At 33.3% G+C, this 26,571-nt stretch overlaps 1 protein-coding gene across 6 annotated transcripts in view; it reads right to left on the bottom strand.

Annotated features, from left to right (window-relative positions):
- LOC140443381 (uncharacterized) overlaps positions 1 to 26,571 on the bottom strand; it is a 742,015-nt gene that overhangs the window by 194,150 nt on the left and 521,294 nt on the right. For 2 of the 6 annotated variants that reach the window (XM_072534616.1, XM_072534613.1), the window contains exon 1: positions 18,375 to 18,585. The exons of 2 other annotated variants lie outside the window; for them this stretch is intronic. The gene's annotated coding sequence lies outside the window, so the exon portion shown is untranslated. Of the gene's footprint in view, positions 1 to 11,294; positions 11,537 to 18,374; positions 18,586 to 26,571 lie in introns of those variants that run through there. 2 more of the 6 variants (XM_072534620.1, XM_072534618.1) reach the window with 2 other exon arrangements.

Raw genomic sequence — 26,571 nt, forward strand, 5'->3', positions numbered from 1 at the left:
AACATACCTCCCAAAATCAAAGCTATCCTGGATGCCGTTAATTTACACGAACATTTGCCTAAATTTTCCAAAAGTACTCTATATCGACTATTGCGAGAGATTTGTTTATGAAAAAAGAGGGAAGAAAGCAGTAATGATGGAACGTCCTGACATAATAAATTGGAGGTATAAATTTCTTAGAAAAATACAGAATTATCGAAATCAAGGATACAATATTTTCTATTTGGATGAAAGTTGGGTAAATATCGGACATACAGTAAATAAGGTATGGATGGATTCAACCATAACCAGTTATAAGGATGCATTTTTAAAAGGCTTGACTACTGGTCTAAATGATCCAAAACAAAGAGGTCCGAGATTTGTCTTGTTACATGTTGGATCTGGTAGAGGTTTTTTACCAAATGTGTATTTTTAGCAAAAAAAGATTCAGGCGACTACCATGATGAAATGAACGGCGAGTCTTTCGAAGACTGGTTTTAAAAAAAAAACTAATCGCAAACCTCCCAAAAGGAGAAAAAAATGTGGTAGTAATGGATAATGCTCCATATCATTCATGCAAACAAAATTTCCCAAGAAGCTCCTGGAACACACAACAAATTCAAGAATGGTTACGAGAGAAGAATATATTTTATGAAGAAGATTATTTAAAATCAGAACTATTGGATGTAGCAAACAGTTATGCAGATTTATACGACAAGTATAACATCGAAACTTTGGTCGAGAAATACGGCGTAGAAGTATTACGATTGCCTCCCTATCACTGTGAGCTTAATCCAATAGAGATGGTTTGGAGCCAAGTTAAACATTACGTTGCAGCCCGAAACACTGACTTTAAAAAAGATCGTGTGCAACAACTCATCCATGAAGCGTTTGACAATGTCTGCTGAACAGTGACAAAATTATATACAGCATGTCATCAGAATTGAAAAAGAAATGTGGATAGCTGACAACCTACAAGAAGATATCCTACGGTGATTATCACAGCCAACACCGGCAGTTCCAGTGAGAACGATTTTTCCGAAATGGAGTAGAGACCAGACACTGTTATTGTAAGTCTTATCTTTATTCATTAGGTAGCGTTTAGGCTACATAAATTTTTATTCTTTTATTAGCGTAATTTTATTCTTTGGTGTATACACACTTTTCTTTGTAATAATTGTTGAGACTGTTAATAGTAATAATTGATCCAAGTTGGTATATATCCTGTCGGTATATAAATTAACAATTTAAATTTGTAGCCACTACGATTTTTTTTTGTAGCAGTTTTCCTAGTAGACTCCGTTCTGTTGTTACACCCTGTATTTTAGTAAAACAGATTTCAAAGAAAATAGTTTTATTCTTGAAGTTGTAAATAATGTTACATTCACTTCTAATAGGATTGCATGATTTAATGTTATCGTACAGAAGGCCAACGCGATCCTGTATCACACCTGCAGACTATGAACGTGCCTAGCGGCCTAAGCGGCAACGTCGCTTCTCATAAGCACTGTACTGAAATCCTCTCGTGAATTTGTATTTAGGTACATACTTGCCTATCCTAGTTGTTAATATGACTCTTCCCCCCAAGAACTTCCCGATAGTAGTCAATTAGTGCAGTAAAGTAGATGATCACGTATCTCCAGTTAACCATAATGAAGTTTTACACTATGTTTTCTCAAACATATAATAATAATCCTTGTATCGGCATGTAGGTACGTAACATTTATTTAATTTTGTTTCATTGAATTATGTATTTAATTAAATGGATTTTGTCAATTTATTACGGGTTACATTGTAATTTCAGTAGTTAACATTTAAGTAGTTTGCCATGTACCGTTGATCTGAGAATCCATAGTAAATTAGAGTATGCGAAACCGGTCGTCGGTGGTAGAATAAATTGATTATGAGTAAATCTTATTCTTATTTCTGTTTACCTAAATTGAAATGGATTCACGCAAGCAACATATTCAAGATTTTTCATCTTTATATATTTTTTGTGTATAACCCATCACCATGTGTTTTCGCTTATTATCCATTCTTTTTCTGTATGTTTCGAAATGATTTAAGTTTACTTTATTCTATGTAAGTCGTTTCTGGTAATTCTTCTAATCCTATATTTTAGAAAAATTACAATGGGTTCTTAATTCCAAAAGTATTTTTGTTGTTAAAAGTGTATGAAAGTCTTCCAAATACCTGATATCTCCATGATTAAACACAAAAGAGAACACAGGATATGCGAGCAATGTTTACAGAAATCCAACCCACACAAACAGAAATTTAAATTACCACTCAAAGCACAACGAAAACATCAGCAAAGGAATTATCAAATCATTATACGATAGAGCCCAAAACACCTGCTCTAAAGAAAATGGATTACAGGCAGAAAAAAACCTGTTAACAGATGTTTTGAGAAAAAATGACTACCCATTGACATTTACAAACAATTAATTTCACAAGATTGAAGAAAGGAAACAACAAAACACATATCGTCATTTAAATCAGTATTTTATTTCGTACTAATTTTTACATATCTAAGAAAGTTAAAAAACGGCAACGTGGCAACTGCGTTGACTTGCGTTATAGGTTTCTGGGAATAATCCGGATTGGAATAAAAGGTAATTCCCCGAGTTGTATCTAGTCCGTCAAGGGCAGTCCTTGTGAAATGCTTATACAGCTATTTCTTATGTGAAATTCTTGGAAGTCAGAAAGGGCGCGTCCAGAACGGATCTCGTATCAGTTCAGTTAAAGTATTAGTGAGAGTGAGATTATTTAATAAATTTAAGTACACTCGAGATCATAAAATCCGGGTCACCTTGAAAATTTCAAGTTTCTGGAATATTTTTGCCTCTGGTGCAGTAATAACCATTTTTTAGGCTAACGTATTTTTTATTTGTCATCAATGTTTGTTTTGAAAGAAAAAAAAAACGGTTTTTTATTGTTTTTATTGAAAAAGCAGAAAACAAACCAAATTGTTGATAAAACAGGCATACGAAAAAAATGGAAAATACAGAACGTGGTAAAATGTCAGTGAAATTTCAATGACTAATATCGTGTATTGCCTCCACTTGCTCTAATGACCTCTTGGAGACGACGGGGCATACTCTCAATTTTTCTCCGGATTACATGTTGTGGTATGTTATTCCACTCTCTCACTAACATATCCTTAAGCTCCTGTGCGTTGTTAGGAGAAGATGTTAGGGGTTGAATACGTTTTTTCAAATCGTCCCAGATATGTTCGATGGGATTCAGGTCCGGAGACCTAGCTGGCCAGGGTAACCTCGTAATTCCAACCTCGTCCAAGTATTGCATACTGATCGTGGCAACGTGCGTTCGCGCGTTGTTCTGCATAAAAACGACGTTTTCTCCAAGCCTTGCCATGGTATGCATAACATGTTCTTCCAGAATCTCCTTAATGTCCCTTCGTGCAGTTAAGGACCCATTTTCGATGAAGGGTAATTCTGTGCGGAAGTCGGAAGATACACCACCCCAAGCCATGACCGAGCCTCCACCAAATAGCATTCTTGGAGCAATGCAAGCTTGTGAAAATCATTCACCGGTTCTCCTCCAAACTCTTACACGTCCATCGGATCCAGTTAGGCAGAAACGGGATTCATCTGAGAATAACTCTTTGCTCCAATCGTTAATTCCCCAATGCGCGTATTGTCGAGCAAAAGCTATTCGTGCAACTCGATGCGCCAGGCGAAGTGGCGGTCCTGTAGCCATTACCCGAGAAGATAGTCCAAAAGAACGAAATCTTCTCCTGACTGTTGCAACGCTAACATTGCGATTTCGTACTTCCTGTAGACGATTTCGATGCATAATCGCAGTTGAGGTCCGGATTCGTAAAGCCTGAAATCATCATAATACGGTCATCTCGTACCGTGGTCATTCTTCTTCGTCCAGAGCCAGGTCGTCTGGATAGCAAACTCTTCTCCTGAAAGCGTTGAAGCACTCGTTGAACCGTAGAAAGGCTTACGCCAATAGTTTTTGCGACTTGTCGTTGAGTGTGACCGTCTTTCACAAGCGCAACAATTTGTGCCATTTCAACAACAGTCAAGGGTATTTTTGGTAAAAAATAAACAATAATAAACACTAATAATGGCACTACTAAACACTAATAATGGCAATAATCAACGTTTGTTCGTTACGTTTGAACAGAAAGTCGAAGTACAAATGTGACATTTAAAACAAGCGGCAGTTACAGGTACCGCTCTTTTTATGAAGTGTGCACTTTTCCGCGAAATCGGCACTATTGAAATTCTTTGTTGCAAAGGAAACCGCTAAGCCGACAAAAATTTTCAGAAACATGCATTAGTTTGCATTTGTGTTATTAGTATTTACGATAAAGCTCGTTAAAAATGAAATATCGGTGATTTTCAAGGTGACCCGGATTTTATGATCGCGAGTGTATTTTATATTGCCTTAAATATGCCAAAACCTATGCATTTAGTGAGGCCAACTTTTGATTGTATCAAAAAGGACAATAACATGGGAAAATGGGTCAAGTGCAAAAAATGTCATTTGGAAATGCAGGGAATTCCTTCCAGAATGCAGAAGCATCTCCTTGAAATGAAAAGACATGTGACATTGTGGACAATGTAGACGAAATGGAACAAAATGAAGCATTAACTCCATCCACTAGTAGACAAATATCACAAGATACATGTAAAAACTGTAGTATTGCAATAGTTAAATTCATGATTAATTAGATTAATTAAAAATTGTGTTTTTATTACACACATGTATAATGTAAATATAAATTATATAAAATATATTTATGGACAGTTTCTCAAATGTCTATTAAATTAATCACTGATTAAAATTCAATATAAACCAATGAGAGTTCCCAAAAACTAACCGTAGTGTATTTATCGGTTCCTCATTGGCTCATTGTGAATATTAATCGATGATTAATGCAATCGGGCTTCGAGAAACTGGCCGCTACACTCTTAATAATGTCTAAAATACTTTAGGTGATTGATGCGAACTTCCTTAGTAAAAAAAAAAGAAAAATATCTCAGTTGCAAATATCAAGAAATTCTGATGCAATAGTGACCACACACGCTTACAGCAACAAAATAAATATGCAAATTGTAAGGTATTTCTTTTTTACGAATACTACATTTATGAATGCAAATCACAATGGCTTTAAAGAAATGTGCAATATTTTGAGACCTGGATATAAACCACCGTCTGCCTTTCAAATAGGGGGACATTTGCTGGAAAGTATTTACGCAGAAATATTGCATGAGTACAAAGAAAAAATTCAGGGCGAAACAGTTTCCATGTTCCTAGATGCCTGGTCCAACATCTGAAAACGAACCCATAGTATGCTGCTCAATTGTAATTCAAAACTTTGAATCCATCTTAGTGGAACTATTAATCGAGTAGAAGAAAAATTCGAAGTTAAGATAAAAAGTTTTGTTGCTGATAATACGGGAAATGTAAAAAAAAAATGCGAAAGCAACTTCTTACTGAAAAGACTGATGCGTCCATATAGAATATGGATGTTCAGCACATCTTTTAAATTTGTTAACTGAAGATATAAAAATTCCTGGAATTACGGATCGTACAATACGGATTGTTAACTATTTTCGCAATACATATTTGCCATCAGAATTATATAAAGGAAAAGGTGGTACAAAACTCATTTTACCTCAAGAAGTAAGATGGAATACTATTGAGTAATTGCATTAGATGTTACATACCTAGAAAACGGGAATATTAGTATAATTATTATGCCAAGACAATAAGAATCAAATCAACGTCGATATTTGCAACATAATAAATAATAATATCATTGTGGTAAACGCTAAGGACTTTGTAGAAAGAAAGTGTAAGAAAATTACGGTAAAGCTAGCATAGCCATACTATTCAGGAATGATACAGCTGCAGAGCCCATCTTGGCGATATATGTTATTGCTAATTAATTGCTGTTAATTTGTATATTGAACAATCCCGAACACTTCCCCATCATCCCCTAACGCAAAACTCATCACTGGAAAAATCGGGATATCGGCCAAAAACGATGAAACTAGAAATGTTAACTGCAAGGAATTGGGTGCTAATTTATTGTTGAAGTTTTACGCCAACCGCTAACGCTGTAACCGTTTTCCAGAACAATGGCTATGTTAACGTTACGGTAAAGCTAGCATAGCCATATCTATATCTCGGCAACGAAAAGGGTTACATGTTTTTGAAAAAGCGTGAAATATACTATAATCTATGTTAGTTATTATCTAAGTGGATATTTCGATTTATTAAAACATATTGAACGAACTTGGAGACGCTCACTATATACAAGAAGCTCAAAAAATATTTTTCCATAATAATTTGCATGAAGCGGATGATCCGCGACTCTGTAGAAGCTTTTTTAATAATAATGAAAACTTATTAACAAAAAGAGAAATCAAACGGTTTCTACCTAGCGAAACCGAATTCAAATTTTTACCACTGTGTTTCCTAAAACTTGCGAAACAAACAGCTGGATAAATTACTCGTCAAGGGAATCTAAAATTGCATTCCACATGCCGTTCATCCTGGTCAAAATTCGTAGTGAACTCAGTTTCTGGTACTCCAAACGAAGTAAGTAATAAAACATAATGACGGTATTAGATTTTTGTTTTGATACAGGGCAGCGACAACCGCTTATACGTATTTCGGCCTCTTTAGGTCTCGTCAGAACGGTATAGTCCTAAAGAGGTCGAAATACGTATAAGCGGTTGTCGCTGCCCTGTATCAAAACAAAAATCTAATACCGTCATTATGTTGAAAACTTATTATTTTATAAACTAGATCTATGTATCATCATTACTACTACTCATATAATATAAAAATATATGATTTTAAAGAAAATTGTAGGTAATTTGTTCCCAATAAACATAGTAAACACTGCTGAACAGTGGTGGAATGGGGCTGTTAACTTGCTTGTGTTAGTTCGCAGTTCGTTCAGTTGATCGTTGTTGTGAAGTGGTGTTTTATTTTAAGCTACAGTGCATGTTCTTATTGTTTTGTTACCATGTCTGAGAAAAGAAAACAATATGTAATGAAGATTACACAAAAGTTAGAACTCAGTAAAATTGAAAATGGTGTTCCCGTAAACTTATGTGCCTTTAGTACGGTATCTGTGAGTCGACAGTGCGAGACATTTTAAAAGCTCAAGTTCGTAACATAAGTACACCCTTATCAGGTCCAATAATTGCTGTAAAAGCAAAACAGTTTTTTGACGTGTTGAGATTAGAAGGGGATTTTGATGAATCATCTGTTTGGTTGATTTGCTACGCCATGGGATAAAGGAGATAGGCCTTCATGGAGAGAAGCTCAGCGGGGACCAACAGGGAGCTGAGGAATTTAAAAGTGATTCGAAGAGTTCCTTTCTTCAAATGATCTGGGCTACATACAAAACAGTGGGCCATAAATCCAGCAAATAACGGATCACAACTATATCTTGCAGCAACGCTGCAAGAAGTCAGTAACTGAAGTTGACGGTGATTGACAAGCCAAAAAAACCTAGATCTTTTAAGGGCACTAGAGCAGAAAAACTACTTGCTGATTACTTCAACCAAAGGAAATGGTGGATGGATAAAAAAGTATTTCAAGAGTGGTTCGAAGTCAAATTTGTATCAGAAGTCAAAAAATATTTAAAAGCAAACAATTTGTCACAAAAAGCTGTGTTGTTGATTGACAACGCCCATTCACATCCTGAAACGCATATACTTAAGTCTGTTGACGGAAAAATATTTGCCAAATTTTTGCCTACAAACATGACTGCGTTAGTTCAACCTATGGACCAAGGCGTCATTGCGTCTATGAAGCGAAACTACAGAACAAATTTACTTAGCTCAAAAGTTGAAGAAGGATATGACTTAAAAGAGTTTTGGAAGTAATTCACTATTCAATATACTACAAAATGAACTGCCTGTAGTTACAAGTTTAATGACCTCAGTTCCTGGGGAAGAGTATGTGGACACCTTAAACCTGCAAGAGTGGTTAGACTGCGACGCTACCGAGCCGGAATTTGAGCATTTAACGGATGAAGACATCCTAAGAAAATGCCGAGGAGAAAACAAGGAAAGTGATGAAGAAGAAGAGGGCTTGTACCTCGTGGACGAGTGACTCGTGAATGAACTTCTAGAATACTACAGACTACTTTCAAAATTGTAAAAATGTAAGTACTTACACATTGCAAATTGTAAATTAAAGATTTAGGTGAAACTACATTTTCATTTTTTGCAATGTATTTGACTTCCAGTTACGGCTTATCCGCGATTTTCGTTATCCGCGACAACCGTGCCACTCAACGCTATGGATAAACGGGAGTTGACTGTATGCTCCAATTGGATCTTGTGATGTTGAAAGAATAGTTTCTAAATATAAACGTACGTTATTAAACGCAACTGAAACCTATTAACCACTTTTTAGATTTTAGTTTACTTTGGTTTAGTTTTTGGGGCAATTTTTATTATTTGGATTTAAAATATATGTTTTTTTATTATGCTGCTGATATATTTTTAAAATAATGTGTACTTTTGTATTTTTAATAGTACCTAATAGAATAGTCCTGTTATATGTACATATATGCATATTTGAGTGCATATTTTCAGGCTGTTTAATGCATATCTGCATGCATATTTTACCAATTTGCAAGTATATAATCATTCGAATTCTAGTTATCAGATAAACTGAATAAACATTTTCACTTTACTGCCAACTAGGTACATTCGACTTATAATCGAATCACTTCAAGGCTGTATGGTATAATGAATTCTATTTAATAGATCCGTTATTATTGTAACAAAGACGCTATGTCTCAAAGGAAACAAAATGTCACACGATAGCACAGATTTTATGGCAGAAAATTACAGTCTTTATTACAGGACTGTTCAAAGTATGCCTTCAAATAGTTCAAATATCGCTTTAACAAGAGCATCAAGAGCAGCCAAAGTTCAAATCCACTTTAAATTCACAGGAGTAATGACTTGCGTGGTATTTTATTGCATGCTTTCATTTAATATTGCTTTTTGCCACGATTAGTACAAAACTATCAAGTCTGCGCGTCATGTTTAAAGGTCTTCTAAACTATGGAGACCTATAAAACTCTTACAGCTTACAGCCCTCCGTAGTCTAACCATACAGAATTTTAAATCAACTGAAATAATTGGCACTAGTCGATTGGACATTTTAATCCTTTTTAAGAAACTTAGATGCTTCTTTTTGATAAATATCTTATTTCTGAACAGCTTAGTTATATAGATACCTATGCAACATTTGAGCCAAGAAAATTTTAGATAATTTCCCGCTAATAGACTATCAATAATATTAAGAATAGATAAAATTAAGTGCCGGTGAGAGAAATTATTTCGTTAGCTTAAAAAACATATTGACATTTTTATTGTCATACATAACAGTACAAGCAAAGAATATAGACGCTTATAGAAGAATTTTTCACTGTTATTTTTGAGCATAGCAAAAGATGTGACATAGATAAAGAAAAGTGGGACGAGTGGAACGCACGTGTTGCACGTGGTACCACTAAGGAGCGGTTTGCTTCTAAAATATGAAAGAGTGGGGCAATAAATGCAACTTTACAAATATTTTTATATGTAGATGCCGCGTGGTCGTAGAATAGGATTAAATTTTTGCGTTTTATAAAATTGTTTAAAGAAAATAATATTATTTTAACTTTTAATAAATTAATCTTTTTAGAAAAATTATTATAATTCAAATTTTTAATTGAAATATGTACAAATCTTAAGTATAAATCAGTTTAAGACTATATTGTAATAATTTCACCAATATTCATTCATTGTGAAAATTATGTTTTAGATACTATTAGTTGTTATTTTAAAACAAGATTAAATAGTACCCATACAGCGTAAAAACTTTCACATATAGGTACTATTCATTAAAATGTACTGTTAAAGTTTATTTTGTTATTTCAAAAATAAATCAGGAATGCTTTTTGTTGTTATTGAAAAATTATGGATGAAATGGAAGTTTTGGCGAAATGGAAAATTTCATAATTTAGTAAAAAGTTTCATTGAATACTTTTTTTTTAAATTGAAATTTTTTAAAATTGTTTCGTTAATTTCTGGGCAGAAAAACAGTATAATAAAAAGTTATGTGACGGTTTTTCGTTGTGTTGGAACAAACCAATTTTTAATTCAAAGTTATACAATTAAAAAAATAAATACTTTGAATATTGTAAATATCATACATTTTTAAGTTTTAAAATTAAAAATTTAACAATTTAATATATTGAAAATAAAGTTTTTATTGTGAAAAAACAAAAAAAAAAGACAGTTTGCAAATCAATGGCATCGAAATTTGTTTAGGCGTAGATGCAAAGTTACCCGTTCGTACTCCTTTCCCACTTCCCCCTAACTACATATTTCATTATGAAATTTTCAAGATAGTTTTAAGCCGACGGCCACGGCACCACGCTGTGAGTTTATGCAGCCACCCTCTTAAACCGTAACCAAATCGCCCATTTGAACTGGTCTTCTATAAGCGTCTATCTTCTTTGGTACAAGTATGCTGTCATAGTAGGTGAATATCTGTTGACAGATATACTGTGCACTCTAGCACTAAATCTTATACAGGAAACCACATCTAAGAAAGGAAGTGCAATTGGGCATGATAATAGAGTTGAAAATGGAAAACTAAAAATTCAAATTAAAGTTACAAAGTAACGAAGATCAAAGAGAACTATGAAGGTATACAGATTAAGTAAAAGTGATATCAGAATGAATGAAAACATACAAGTTGAGATATAATGATATCGAAAAATTTAAAAACAAAAGCTGGGTGCCGTCTGGAAGAAACTTGTGTAGAGGCTACTACAGAAGACAGAATGCTGGGTATGATGAATGTCTGTTGAAATATTTAAAATTTGCATTACAAAAACAGGCTATTAAAATAGAATATAGAAGAATGTAGAAAGTTTTTATTTTTATTTAAAGGTTATGATTGACTTTTATTTGAACCATATTACCTGTAATATAAGCATAGGACTCTCACGAAGCAAAGAAAATGCATCTAAGATCACGCATCACGGTAAGCACAAATTTGTATTTTTCAAGACCAAATAGGTAGCATTATGTTTATTTTATATAACTGTATAATCAATATCCTCAATCATTTATTAGTGTGTAAAATGCTATTTACCAACAGTTCGTAAATTTCACACCGTTAAAGTTTTCAGTATTGTTTCATTTGCAAATAATAAAACTGTATAGTACGCTTAATTTATAACGTATCTATTGAAATTACCGTAATTCAAAATAATCGTGGTGAAATATAAACAAAACATCTACCTTGCCACTAAATTCCATTATTAACTCCATCATAATCACTTTTTGAAAACTATAAACACAAACTCAATCACAATCACTTTCTGGAAACTACAAACATATAAACTCCATCACAACCATTTTCTGGAAACTAGAAATAAATAAACTATGAAGCACATCAGACAGCTGTACAAGCAAACACAAAGACAAACACATCTTTAGTAGTATTTTCGACGGACCCTTCAGGTACCTAACTGTAATTATTTGTTCGAATTTTAAATAATATAACAGACAAGAGGGTAGGCCGTTCTTCTAACAGCGAGGAAGCGTTGCAGTGTTGCCGATTTCATCACGGATTTTTAAAATAGTTTAAAGATTGCGTATAAGCATGCTGGATGATATTATTGATTTTTAATCTAGTTTTTATTGACTTTAATTTAGCAGACTGAATAATTTATATTCGTAAAAGAGAACTAGAAGCACAAGAGGGGATAAAAACAACAGCTCTGAAGAAAGCTCAGTTATAAATGCATTTTATCCTTTCGGATATTTTATTTGGAGTTCATTTTTACAGCTTCATTAGAAAATGAAATTAAGTATTATAATGGATAAATATTAAATAAAATATAGCCGATACATAAAAGGTGTTAAATGTGTTCAGAAACGAATGTATAAAAGTGTGGTTTACGAAACAGTGGGGATAGGCTTTAGAGGTTAACTGTGGAGCAACCTAGAAATGTGTTTTATTAAGGTCCAGCGCCCACGACGCAACTCTTAAAACTAAAGTCTGAAGCGGTTGCGCTTCCAACTGCTTTGTGATCTGGGCAACGTAAAAGCACGGGGATTCGGCCACCAAGCGATCCGATTGCAAATGGTTACCAACAAGTCTAAAACCGATTTTTTTTGACCACCCTCTTGTGGTCGCAGTTGCGTTGCAATTTTTTGTAACACGTTTATAAACCCGTATTATAAATATGTATTTGGTATATCTGGTAATTCTTGTTATTACTGGTCAAATCTATTGTTTAGATTATTTTGAATAGGATAAAGAATTTATATTAATTGAATTAAAGAAAATTACTGATATTACTATTTTAAGATTTTATTTTAAATTTGTGTACACATTAAAATTGGTAGTTGGAGATAAGGGAAAATGAAGAGGCTATTACAAAAAATATTAATCTATTTATTTTTCAGAATAACGAATAACTTTTTCACATTGAAAATTTAACAAAAAATCTGTACATGCTGTCATTTGTTCAAATCTCTATGATAGCCGAAAAATATATTCGTGAATAAAAGCATTGAAAACTTAATAACTATTTTAAAAGCAAATTTAAAAAAAAAATTTTCTTATACCCACCATTTTGCCCCATTAACATTGTGTTATAAGCTGATAACATTGTATTATAACTCAACTCATCCAAAATCTGTCGCTTCGTGGGCGGACACAGGTTTTATTTAGGTTGTAAACCGCTTGTAGATGAAACTAGTTTCCAAAAGTTGTGTTAAAGCAGTTACGTCGTGGGCGCTGGACCTAAGAGTTTTGAATAATCAAAACGACCAAAAATATATACCAAAACATCCAACAAATAAGTAGAAGAAGAACTAACTGACACTATTGAAGCTGGCAATGGGATAAGATAGGGAGATTCATTGAGTTCTCTATTGTTTAACCTGATAATGGATAAAATATTAAAAAAAAAGAACTAAAAAAGGATAGCAAATGGGAGAAAAACAATTTAAAATAATCCGCTATGCAGACGACGCAGTACTACTCTCTCAAAGTCAAGATTATTTACAACTTACAATGTATGCTGCATCAATCTAATATACTTAATATCCAGAAAATTGAACTGATAGAAATTGAAAATTGAAATATATGGTTACAACAGCAAATTTACGGAGATGTAAATTGGAGTTGGAAGGTCAGATAATAGAACAAGTGAAGTTTAAATATCTAGACATCACATTATCTAACTGCGGAAAGCTCGAAACAGAAGTGAAACATCAAGTGAATAGAGCAAACAGAGCCACAGGCTGCCTAAATGAAAAAATATGGAGAAATAAAAATATCCAAAATATCTTTGGTGGAGAACACCAAAGATTGGGTAAGAAGAGTAGAATTGAACGATCATATAAGCCGAATGACAACAAATAGAGTAGTAAAGATGGCAAGAGACGGTTCCCCAGTAGCAAGACGATCACAAAAACGATGGAACGATAACTTACTAGAGGCACATTGAAAAATATACTGTCTACAATAGACTGTCTACAAAAAAATAGTCTACAAAAAATTAAGAAGAAGACTAATAAGTTAACAGCAGATCAAAAACACATTATCTATAATTAATTATAACATAAAACACAAGCACAATAAGATCAGAATTTGATAACACGTCTCTCATAATTTTCAGTTCCAAAATTATAAACATAACTGCTGCCTATAATAAAATACAAACAAATAAAAGTGGCATGCTACAGAAAAGAAAACAGTAAAAATGAGAATAAAGTATATAAAAACTTGTATAATTTAGGCTTCTTGGTTTCATCCTCATTTTTATCTTCCTTGACTGGTACACTAAGGAGATTTCTTAATGTTCAGTGTTTTTAAAATTTCCGTTGTTGATAACAGTTCTCGAAATAATCTGCCAGATAATTGTCTCTTATACAAAAAGGTTCATTCTTATTTATTTATGATTGTAAAGGTAGATTCTGAATTTACAGTAATAATTAACCTTTTCTTAAGAAGGGGTAAAGAAATTATACAACTATTGCTAGATCAGGAATAAAGAAAAAATTCAAAATTATTGAAACTACTTAATACCTTTTACCTAACGTAATAAAAATGGATTTCTGGTACTTCTTATAAAGAAGCTTTTCTTAACACAAGTTATTAGTCAATTTCCTGTCAATGAATTATTGGCGTAGAAGTTGCCAAATCACTAGAAGAGATAGAGAAGAAATACTGAAATACTGGGCATAGATATCCTAGAAACTATATAAAATGCAAAAGACTGAAATGGTATGGCCATTACAGTATTACAATTCCCACCAACCGCAGGAAAAAGGGTAGACCAAGACCAAGAAGAAGATCATGGAAACAAGAAGTAAATTGTGTAATGGAAGATAGGGGTGTACAAGCAGATGACTTGAACGATCGCAACCGTTGGAAGCTAGGATGCGAGATACGGAGAAAGATGTAGTAAACTCGTTTATATTTATAAATAATATAAATAGAGTTACAATACAATACAATAATTACCGTAGTCACTTACGTAGTACCAAGGTCTGGACTCCAGATAAAACAACACACGAACACAAATATTAAAAGTTTTGAAATATGGTGCTATCGTGGAATATGAAAAATACGAACAATGGAAATACTACAGCCGAGTAAAACGTGACGGCAATATATCGCACATGAAAATGATATAAAATTAATATAAAATAAAGATAACCTACAATAAAAATAATTACAATATAAATAAAACAGGCAGCCTCAAACATTTTATTAAACGATTTATTGTGACTTACAAGTAAATTTTTATGTCTGGCAACATCGCTTCGGTTATAAACAAGTTCTGTGTGGGATCGAGAGTTCTAGGAACTCTCGCTTCGCTTGCCTGACCGATAGACGGGCTTCATCATCACTATTGTTTTATTTTTGCACTACACTAATGTTTTGTGGAGATGGCATTAAGGTTTTAGATTGATCATTGATCAGATAGTTTTTAATTTGGCCTTTAATCCTGTAAGGTGTACAACTTTATACCAATCATATCACTTACTATTAAGTTTATTTAAGAATGTCTTTAAGTACGGTTATATGAGTTGTACGTTACGTTGTCACATGGAACAACCAGTGTATAGTACTTCTTAATTTTTGTCAAGAAATTTGCCTTGAGGCTGGTGAGATATTATATATATATATATATATATATATATATATATATATATATATATATATATATATATATATATATATATATATATTATTGACAAATATATATATCGAGAAAAGGAGTACGACCGTCAATCCAAAATAAACTAAGGTACATTCGAAGAGTGGTGGGTTTTTCGGTCAAAGTGGAGAAATAAAAGACAAAGAAGGTGGCTACTTCATCTATTTATTGAAGACGTTTCGCTTTCTGCTCAGAAAGCATCATCAGTTCATCTAAAAAGAACAATATGAAACCATACATCCATAGAGAAGTTAAAAAATGTGTGTTTGTGAGCAGAAAGCGAAACGTCTTCAATAAATAGATGAAGTAGCTACCTTCTTTGTCTTTTATTTCTCCACTTTGACCGAAAAACCCACCACTCTTTGAGTGTACCTTAGTATATATATATATATATATATATATATATATATATATATATATATATATATATATATATATATATATTATAAAATATATTAATAGAGCATAATATATATAGGGGATAGTTCAGGAAGAAGGATAGAGCTGTTGTTAAAAGTTAAGTGAAAGAGAGTTAGAGGAAAGATTTCGGATGTATATTCCGAACAAAACTGTCAAAGACGGGATCAAAGTGCAGTGACTTTAAGAAAAAATAAAAATGTTTGCCGAACCGAAAACGTTAAGTTCTTTCATCAGTGTTTGGTTTTACACCTTCAACCACTATAGTAAGCCATATATATAAAAAAAATAGGCCGTTCTATTTCTTTCCAATATGCATCATAACAATTATATTAGCGTAACAAGCAAGAAACCGGAGATAATTCATTTTTATAACGAAACAAAATTCGGAGTAGACGCTCAAGATGTAAAATGTGCGTTCTATTTGGTGTCCAGAAGAACCAACCGTTGGCCAATGACCATTTTTTTTGCTATATTAAATATTGCAGGAATACGTTCTAGCGTACTGCAGTACTGTACCTACCAATTTGCATCCAACGGTCAAGAAATAACACGATATTAATTTATAAAAATTCTATGGAAGCAATTACTGGATGAACATTTGCGACTATGAATGGCCAATACAAAGGTGACCTCAAAAGTGCGAATCTTCATTGCTGAACTATTGTTAATCTCAAATCCTGTTTCTTTGCAAACTCAAGCACCACTTCAATAAAGTAGAGACTTCACTAAAGACAGGAAAACTGCTTTTTAGTGTAAAGGCTTTATAGTACATTTAAAAATGATTGACAGCACAGATTTTATAGCAAAGGTATAAAATTGCCTATTTGCAAAAAAATGTGCCCAAAGTGTTTTGAAAATTCATTTTATCTTTTGTAATGTAAGTTATGTCAAATAACAATTTACGTTTTTGAATGAAAATTTGCTTTTTTATTGGTTTATTGCGATATCTTTAAGGTGGGTCTTGAGGACACTATAAGTAGAGACTACGTAATAGAAATGTGTCGGTAGTAGCTAAGGAATTTCCTGAAATTTCTTAGCTACTACTGACACATGAACCGACGATGAAATTACTGCAGAACTGCTGAGGCTATTAGATGCAGAACAAATAAAAATAATAACTGAAATATTTAATGAAATATACAAGGCGGGAAAAATGCCAGTAGAGTGGCTTAAATCGGAGGTCGTACCATTGACCAAAAAACGAGGAGCAAAAGTTTGTGAAGACTATAGGATCATAAGCCTAATGAGCCATCTGTTGAAGCTGTTTTTAAAAGTCATCCACAAAAGAATTTACCGGAGAAGCGATGAACAAATTGCGCCCAATCAGTACCGTGAACGCCATTGGTACGAGGGAAACTTTATTTAGCGTGCAGGTATTGTTTCAGAAATGTAGAGATGTCAGCTGTAATGTTTTTGTATGCCTGATTGACTACAAGAAAGATTTCGATAAAGTCAGGCATGAACAAATGATGGAAGTGCTGAAGAGGACAGGAATTAACGGAAAAGACTTAAAAATAATAATTAACCTGTATTGGAATCAATCAGCGGTACTCCGAATAGATGGAGAATATACAGATCAGGTCAAAATCTTAAGGGGAGTGAGACAGTGAGTGCATAATTTCACCACTGATATTGAATCTGTATTCAGAGAACATTTTTGAAGAGGCTCTAAAAGATATTGATCAAGGCATCTCAATAAATGAACTCAAGCTCAATAACCTGCGGTATGCAGATGATACAATAGTGTTTTCCAATACCATAGAAGGGCTGCAAAACTTAATGAACAAATTAACAGAAACTAGCAAGGAAAACATAACTGGAGCAAATCTGTATGTGAACCAAATGAGAATTGAACGTGTCTCACAGTACAACTACTTGGGAATTATAATCAATGAGTCGTGGGACAATACTTAAGAGATTAAATGTCGCATCGGCAAAAAGTGTATTCTTCACTATGAGCTCTGTGTTCAAGAGCCATGACTTCACCCTACAAACAAAAATGTTACGTGTACTCAGTGCTTCTGTACGGAGTAGAACCGTGGATATTAAAGGCGGAAACTCTATCAAAACTTCAGGCTTTTGAGCTATGGTTATACAGAAGGATCCTGAAGATACCATGGACAGACAAAATCACCGATGAAGAAGTACTACGGAGGATGAACAACACCGAGGATTTGGTCAACATCGTGAAGGGCCGTAGCTGCAGTACTTGGAACATATAATGAAAAATCAAGGCAGATCTGAGCTACTCCAATGCATTTTGCAAGGTAAAATTGAAAGAAAAAGGGTCCCAGAACGAAGAAGAATATCCTGGCTTGCTAACTTGAGAGCATGGTATAGAAAGACCTCAACACTGCTATTCCGTATAGCAACCAACAAAGTCATCACAGCCAGAATTATCGCCAACAACGCTCGAAACGGAAAGGCACCCTAAGAGGTTAGCTAAGGGTTAATTCGATTAATGGATTAAGTCCACATTAAAAAAAAAACGAATACAAAAGATTTATTTGATTTCGAGTTGACTGCAAATAAACTCATACAGATAATAAATTCAATTTATATGGTGACTTTTTTTATTTATCACATCAAGATTGGAGATAATTTTTGTATGAGAACACTGTTTTGTTGTATTACTTTAAATTTACGTTGAATTGTAAAAATGGCAAGCTTGTAGATAAATAGTCAATGATTCATAATTTATAAAATATATCGTTCTTACCCGAAGGTCGTGAATATAAACAAAACGAACTACACAACATACCACATAAATATTTTAAAAAACATCACTACTACACTAATAACAAACACTAAATTAATGATTCGAATTTTGCACCGTGTTACATCGACGGTTATAATAATACTAAATTTTAAAGTAGACAGAAATATCGAATGCGTGAATCACTAAGAAATCATTTTACTGATTAACTGCTTACTTTGATTAGAGTTGTATATATTATGTACTTAGATAATCTCGTACTATTATAAATAATATTAATCATTTTTATCTAGTACAAATGATGATTAGACTCGAATCTATTTTTTATGGAAGTAGAATACTACTGATTTTATTGTGGAATTATTTAGAAATCCATCTTGATAAGCAGGTTATATCAACATGATTTTATACCTTATTTATAAAAGTGTTTAAAAAAGCAGCAAAAGAAAATATTGATGTATTTATGGTTATCTACAGCACGTCCATAATGAGGCACTTTTCCTGCATAAAAAATATAAACACTAATTTTAAATGTAACAACTATATTTTATCCATCTATCGCGTAATAAATTTCATTATTTTTAAAGACATATAAAAGTATGATAACGAACTTTTGTGGTTTTGCAGTTATCTTTAATTAACCTATTAACCTTTCAAGGGCACCGTGGGTTCATATGGACATGGACCCCAGCTACTATACAAATCATGATATTTTGAAAATCTAACGAGGCATGCGTATAGGCTCAATGTAAATTCTAGTTAGTATGTCATTGACCAGTGTTAAGAGTTTCGTTTGTATTTATAGTCATCCGCTGACGAAGTAAAGTTTGTTCGGGGTTAGTCTCGGGTGCCTTGCGTGTTGGGTGTTACATTTTTTGTGCGATCTTCTTCTTCATGTGCCATATCAGATCCGACGTTGGCGATCATCACCATTGCGAAGGCTCCCCGATCTTCTGCCACATGGAATAATTGTCCTGCATTTGATATCTGAGTCCACGAATGTTTTTAACCAAGAAAGCTATTTTCTTCCTACACCTCTACGGCCTTCTATTTTGCCTTTAACCACGCCTTTAACCTTTTAGAGTTAACGTGCGGACTATGGGTCTGCTTATCGAATTATTTGTCGATTCCTGATGATTAATAATTATGATTTCGGTCGTGGCGTGCTCGCTAGCTTCAAGCGAGGTGATACTCTATTCAGTACAGTTATGAGAGTTGTCTAAATAGTGCATTTAGTACTGCTGCTATATTGAATTGCGGAACGTGAGTCAGCACGTTATACAAGTTGTCACAAATCTTCAGGTAAGATTCAATTTTAAAATATTTTATTTCTGGGGTAAATAAAAATATTTATGTAATTTATAATTGGGAGTGATCTACTGATTATGTTTTCTGTATATTTGATTAATATAAACTTATTTTTTTACAGATTTTTTGAATATGAGTTTTGAAAAGCAACAAGCATATCTTGAAAAGCTTCATGCGGAATTTCTCTCTGATTCTGAGCCAGAAGTTGAACCTGACGATGACGATGCTAGTTTGGAAGGAGATTTCGAAGAGATACAGAATCACGACACCGACATGGAAGAAAAAATTGAGGAGCCAATCTCAGAAGTCTTAAATGTTCCACAAAGAGTGCAGAAACATGTAGGAAACCGCCGGATCCGAACTCGCAGTGACAATTTAATGAAGGTAAAAATTTCTGGAGTAACTAGGGAAGTACGACACATGAAAAGCGCATCAAAGATTTGTAGTTGCTTGTTTACTGAAGAGATTCTGCAAACCATTATAGACAACACGAATATCTCTATTGAACTGTCTTTTATATATAGCTGGTGTAACCAAAAATAACCACAGAAATGCAGAAGATCTCTTTAGGACAAATGGCTCACCGCCAGAGATTTTTAGATTGACAATGTCTCTGGCACGGTTCAAGTTTTTGCTCAGACACATCCGTTCTGATGATAAACGAGAGAGGCAAAAATATGACAAATTGGCAGCTGTGAGAGAATTCTTCGATTCGTTTAATTCAAATTTACCTTTTTTTACCAAAATATTTTTCATTATCAGCATATACAACGGTTGATGAAATACTGGAAGGTTTTCGTGGCAAGTGTGGCTTTAGGGTATATATACCCAATAAACCTAATAAATACGGTATAAAAATATTCACATTAGTAGACACTAAGTTTCTTTATACCTCAAATCTAGAGGTGTACGATGGACAACAGCCACCTGGTCCATATAAAGTTGATACACCCAGAAAATACAAAAACGTTATTTTCCTCCCAACGATCCACCACGACGATTTGCTAGACGAATTAGCGGGCAAGCCAGAAATCATCATTGACTATAATAAATCAGTTGGTAACCAGTTGGTAAAATGTGTGCCGCCTACGACTACGCTCGAGCCACTCGCCGATGGCCTATGGTCATTTTTTATTCTGCTATGAATGTAACCGGCATAAATTCATTTGTAATAAACAAATATACACTAATGACATAGATAAAATGCCTAGAAGGAATTTTCTAGAAGCTCTTGGTATGGAACTAGTAAACGATCATCTGCAACGTCGATTTTTGAATAAACGTATTCCTAGATCAATTATGCCAAGAATAAAAGAAATTTGCCGTATTGAAGAGAAATTGTCCCAGCCCCAACACAGCCTAATCGTCGAGGTCGTTTTTTTTTACTGTAGTAGACAAAAAATAGGCCAACCAGATATACCTGTCAAAAATGCTAAAAATTTTTATGCTTAGAACACGCAAAATGCATTTGCTCCGACTGCTTACAATCTACGGGATGCTATTTCCGAAGACAGCAGCCGCGATTGATTTATTTTCGTTCATCCATGTATCTACTTTGTGCATCTCAAACATTATTTGTTTTTTAAGTTTTTGTTTAATTTCTTAGAAATAGTTGATTTGTATTTGTTTAATTTGGGTTTTTGTGCTTTATAGTACTCAAAATGTGAAAAAGATATCTCTGTTAATTTTTATTTTCAAAGCATGAGTTTAAATACAAGCTATAATAAATATGTGCGAAATTGTTTTTTTGTCTATTTTAGTTATACATTTAAAGAATTGACAAGTTTTCAGACCATTTTTCCGAAAATATTTGTTTTTTGAACCTTTTCTAGATTTGCGGACTGGACTGATAGTCTGAAAGGTTAGCGATTAGTTATCTACATCGATTTCCCCTTACTATATGTAATATAGTAAAGAGAAATCGACGGCGATAAATACTCCAACGAATTTAAGACCACAAAAGGCTTATTGCAGGGATGCTCTACATCTCCGACACTGTTGAAGATATTCCTCGAACAAATATTAAAACCATAGAAAAGGAAATGAGAAGGGATGGGAATACCAATCCGGGACAACTTCTTATACACATTAAGCTTTGCAGATGACCAAGTATTAACTGCTCAAGATGAAGAAGATCTGTGCTATCTGCTCCGAAAATTAGAAAAAAAATACACAAAAAATGGACTGGAAATAAATCTAGAAAAGACCGAATATTTAACAACAGAGCAAGAACTAGTGAGAAACTTGGAAATGGACGATAATAGGGAAATTAACGGCACTGACAAATTCAAATATTTAGGATTCATACTCTCAAAAAATGGAACCACCGAGCAAGAGATAACCAGCAGATTAGCATAGACAAGAACATGTATTAAACAAATGAACGGGGTACTGTGGGATAGACAGATTACCAGAAATACAAAGAAGAGAATTTATAACACCTTGGTACGTAGTATAATGACCTATGGAGCAGAGAATTGGGTAATAAACAAACGAAACAGGTCCAAAATCACAGCAACTGAAATGAAATTCATGAGAAGAAGCTGCAGAGTGACAAAAATGAATCGCATCAGAAATGAGGAGATAAAACGAAGAGTGGCAGTAGAACAAGACATACTGAGCTACATCGAAGAAAAACGTTTAATTTGGTATGGACAGACAGTATGTGAAAAGAACAGATCATACCAGGTGGATGGCAAAGATTTCAGATTGGAGCCAAATAGGAAGGAGGAAAAGAGGTAGACCCCGAAGATCATGGAGGGATGAAGTGGACGAGGCCATGGAAAGACGAGACCTTAGAGATGGAGAATGGCAGAACAGAAAGGACTGGAGACGTTGGCTGAAAGAAGGAAGGCGGCGATAGCTGTAAAAATCCTGATATAGATAGATAGATATGTCTCAGATAAGACATTGTCCGGTGTTTAACAGTCTTTAGTAATTCTCTATCTTTGTTGACCTTCTTTAGTATTTCCTCATTAGTTTTTCTTGTTGTACAAGGTATCTTCAGCACCCGACCATGAATACACTAGTTTCTAGTGCTTCAATTCTGTTCATACATGATACTTTTAGTGTTCACACTTCTGCTCCATACAAAAGTACAGACCAAATATTATATTATTTAACCATTCTTTGTCTTAGTTCTAAATTGAGATGATTCTTGCAAAGAAATGTCTTCATTTTCATAAAAGTATTTTTAGTCATTGCAATTTTTAGTTTTATTTCTATTTCTGGATCCATTTTGTCCGTTATGATAGTTCCCAAATATGTAATTTTGTGAACTTTTTCAACTTGGACTCATTTAATTAAAGTTCTGCATCTGGATGCATAGAATTTTGGATGCAGAGCTCTGCATCTTGATACAAAGCTTTTGTGCGATATATATTTTTATATTGTTACAATTTTAAGAACTTTGCTAAGCTTGAAATTTTTATGTTTGTTATAAAGTGTAAATATATACATTTGTCGTTTTATTGGAGCATAGAAATTGCTTACAAACATCCTTTAAGTGAACAAGAGCTACAAGAGGAAATGGACAAATTTTTAGAGAAAGCTGAGGATGTTATCTAATATATCTCTCATATCTCATAAAACTGATTGAAGTCAGATTTTCTGGAAAAACAGGAAGAGTCGGAGAGTGAGGGGAGCGGCACTGATTACACACAGGTACATCTAACTATATGTAGACTGTGTAAAAACCAGAAAGTAGAGGAAGACGTTCCCAAAAAAATAAAATATCATTTCTACCAGATCCAAAAGCAGAGGTCCGGAACGTAAAATCACCATTAGAAGCATGGACGATTCTGTTCGATCAAAATATAATAGATACTATTGTCCTTCATAATAATGAGGAAATTGAGCGAAAAAATATAGTTTTGGATAACAAGCAGTCATAGCACACTAGAACCGACATAACCGAAATTCGTGCTTTTATCGGATTACTCTGTTTTTGTGAAGTAAATAAGTCAGCTCATGTCAACGTTGAGGGGAACTATGGTCGAAACAATGTGGAATGTCGTTACATAGAGCAACAATGTCAGTGAAACGGTTTAAATACTTATCTTCTTGCTTACGTTTTTGTTAATTGTAAAAAAATTGATACACCACACTCTTCTTGTACGATTAATGAAAAGCTAATGGGATATAGGGGTAGATGTCCATTCTATATTTATTTGGCTTCTAAACCAGATAACTATGGCATTAAAATTGTTATGATAAATGACGCCAAAACATGATATATGGTTAACGCTATTCCTTACATTGGTAAAGTTAATACTAAAAACAACGAGTCAGTTCCGTCATATTACGTAGGTGAGAGAACTTTCTAAGCCGATTCATGGAACTAATACAAATATAGCTACTGTTGACAATTGGTTTTCTTCCGTTGAGCTTTTTAACAAAATGCTTACTCAACATAAAATTACTATGATTCGGTCTTTGAGAAAAATCAAATGAGAAATACCTCCTTCGTTTTTAAATGGAAAAGTAGAGGGACGTTCTCAATTTGCATTTGATGATAATAAAACCCTGGTGTCGTTTGCGCAAAAAAAAACAAAGTGGTTATTTTGTTGTCAACGATGCACTATTCGGATAAAATTGATCCTGAAAGTGGTAAGCCGTAAATTATATTAGATTATTATGGTACTAAAGTATGGTACTAAACTTTGTCATGCCTATACAACAGCCAGAATCACTCGACGATAGCCAATGTGATTTTTTATGGAATGTTTGATTACAGCGGCATAAATGCTGCGGTAAAAATAATCAAATAAACAGACGGATATACCTTCAACACCTTGCTTTTGAATTGACAGAAATTACTTACGAGTACGGTTAGAAATTCCTACTTGTGGTGCACCCAGGGGGGGTTTGGGGGTTAACTCCCCCCCCCCAGGACCCTATTCCGACAATGCTACTCACACATTTTAAGGACTCAAAATGGAGGTAACATCATAAAAAAATTTCGGCGACCAACCAAAACCCCCCACCCAGAGGCAAATTCTAGATGCGCTACTGATAAGAGATATTTTTGGAAATATCCAAAATAACATATGAACCAGAGAACTACGAACACAGAGAAACGACACTCATTTGAAGTTTAGTGGCCAAGCAGCCAATGACAGTTAACAACCAGAAAATTAATAGTCAGTGGGCATATCACACCATATAAATTCTTAAATAAAATTGAGCACTTATGTTGACTTTCAAAGTATCTAATCTTAATAAATTTACATTTAAAACTCCTAAATATTTTAAGTACTCCGATCCATATATTTGATCTTTGATATTTATATTTAACGAATTAAAAATTGGCAGACAACTTTTTTATACAGCAAAAAGTAGATGAGTATTTAGTTTTTTCATAATTTAATGTAAAATTGTTAATTTCCAACCATGTTTTTACAAATTTGAAATCTTGTTCTGTTGTAATTTTAAGATTTTCCCAATTATCGGTCTAATTAGGTTTCCAACAATTTTTAGTTTGAACATTTTAGTAATTTCTAGTGTGTTCGTAGTTCTCTGATATGAACCTAGCAGTTTATCAAATGCTAGCAGAATAATGCTTATTATTATATTATTATTACAATATTTCTCCACATAATTAAGGTTTAATTTAAAGTTTCTCAAGTTTGCTTTACCAAATAAACAATATTACAATATAACAATATATTCTTTTTGGAAAAATCTGTACTGTTAAAATTGTTTATTATAGATACTTCAATAATGCAATTCAGTTTAATGTACCATTTTTGAATACTTAAGATAGTGTGCTTGGTCCACTCTTATCTATTGTATACGGCCGACCTACCGTTCTGATCAGTGTTCCTTGGCAACATTTGCTGATTAAACTGTCATCCTCTCGTCCCACATAAATTCGATCGAAGCATCTAGAAGGTTATAAACCCACTTAACCCATTAAGACCGAGAATATATTTTTTAAGATTTGAATATATATATAGATTTTTATATTTTTGTAAAGTTATATTTTTGTATGTATCTTTAAGTCACTATTGGTAGTTATTGGTATTCAGTGCTTACTGAAATAGAATTTAAACAATTAAATGGAAATTGTAAGCTAATATGTATAATATTGGCATTCTTGTAACAATCACTAAATGAATTAAATTTAATTTTAAATTTAAATGTGACAATCGAAATAACTGAAATAATTTTTTTTATATAAGAGAAATTTAAAAAAAAAAATAAAAAATTTGTTAAAGTGTTGCAGAAATTTATTGTACAGACTTACCAATGTCGACGTGGATGTTACATCTTCTCTTGGTACATTATAAACTCAAAATAAGATTAAAATTTACTGTTACACCGTTTAAATAGTTCATAAATCAATTACCGGCAATCATTCCTATATCCGGCGCTCAACTGTCATATACCAGAATTGCCAACCTCATTATTAATTTAATTTATCAACTCAGTTAATTTCTGGAATTTGTTGCTATAAACAATTTATCTATTTCTCTAGTTTCCACATTAATATACTAAAACTAAAATGAAAATTTTTTAAACATACGATTACAGATGGCTCATCCACGCCGACAGTAAGTTTTTTCAAAGTGTTTTAAAAAATTTGTATATTATTTATTACATATTTGGATTGATATTTTGTTACCAAATACTCACCTTAAGTTTGTTTTGTAATTCTGATTCTTGATTCTGTAATATATTATAGTATTCTCCTAAACTTTATATATATTCTATATATATATATATATATATATATATATATATATATATATATATATATATATATATATATATATATATATATATATCGGTTTCAAAACGTCTTGCGTCGTTGTCCGATGCCTAATTTCCACGAATTTCTATCATTCCATTGTTCTTCGGTCAAATCTCGGGAGCTCATTGCCTTTGTTAT

This window comes from Diabrotica undecimpunctata, chromosome 6, assembly GCF_040954645.1.
Source record: "Diabrotica undecimpunctata isolate CICGRU chromosome 6, icDiaUnde3, whole genome shotgun sequence".
In the NCBI taxonomy this organism is placed as follows: Eukaryota; Metazoa; Arthropoda; class Insecta; order Coleoptera; family Chrysomelidae; genus Diabrotica; species Diabrotica undecimpunctata.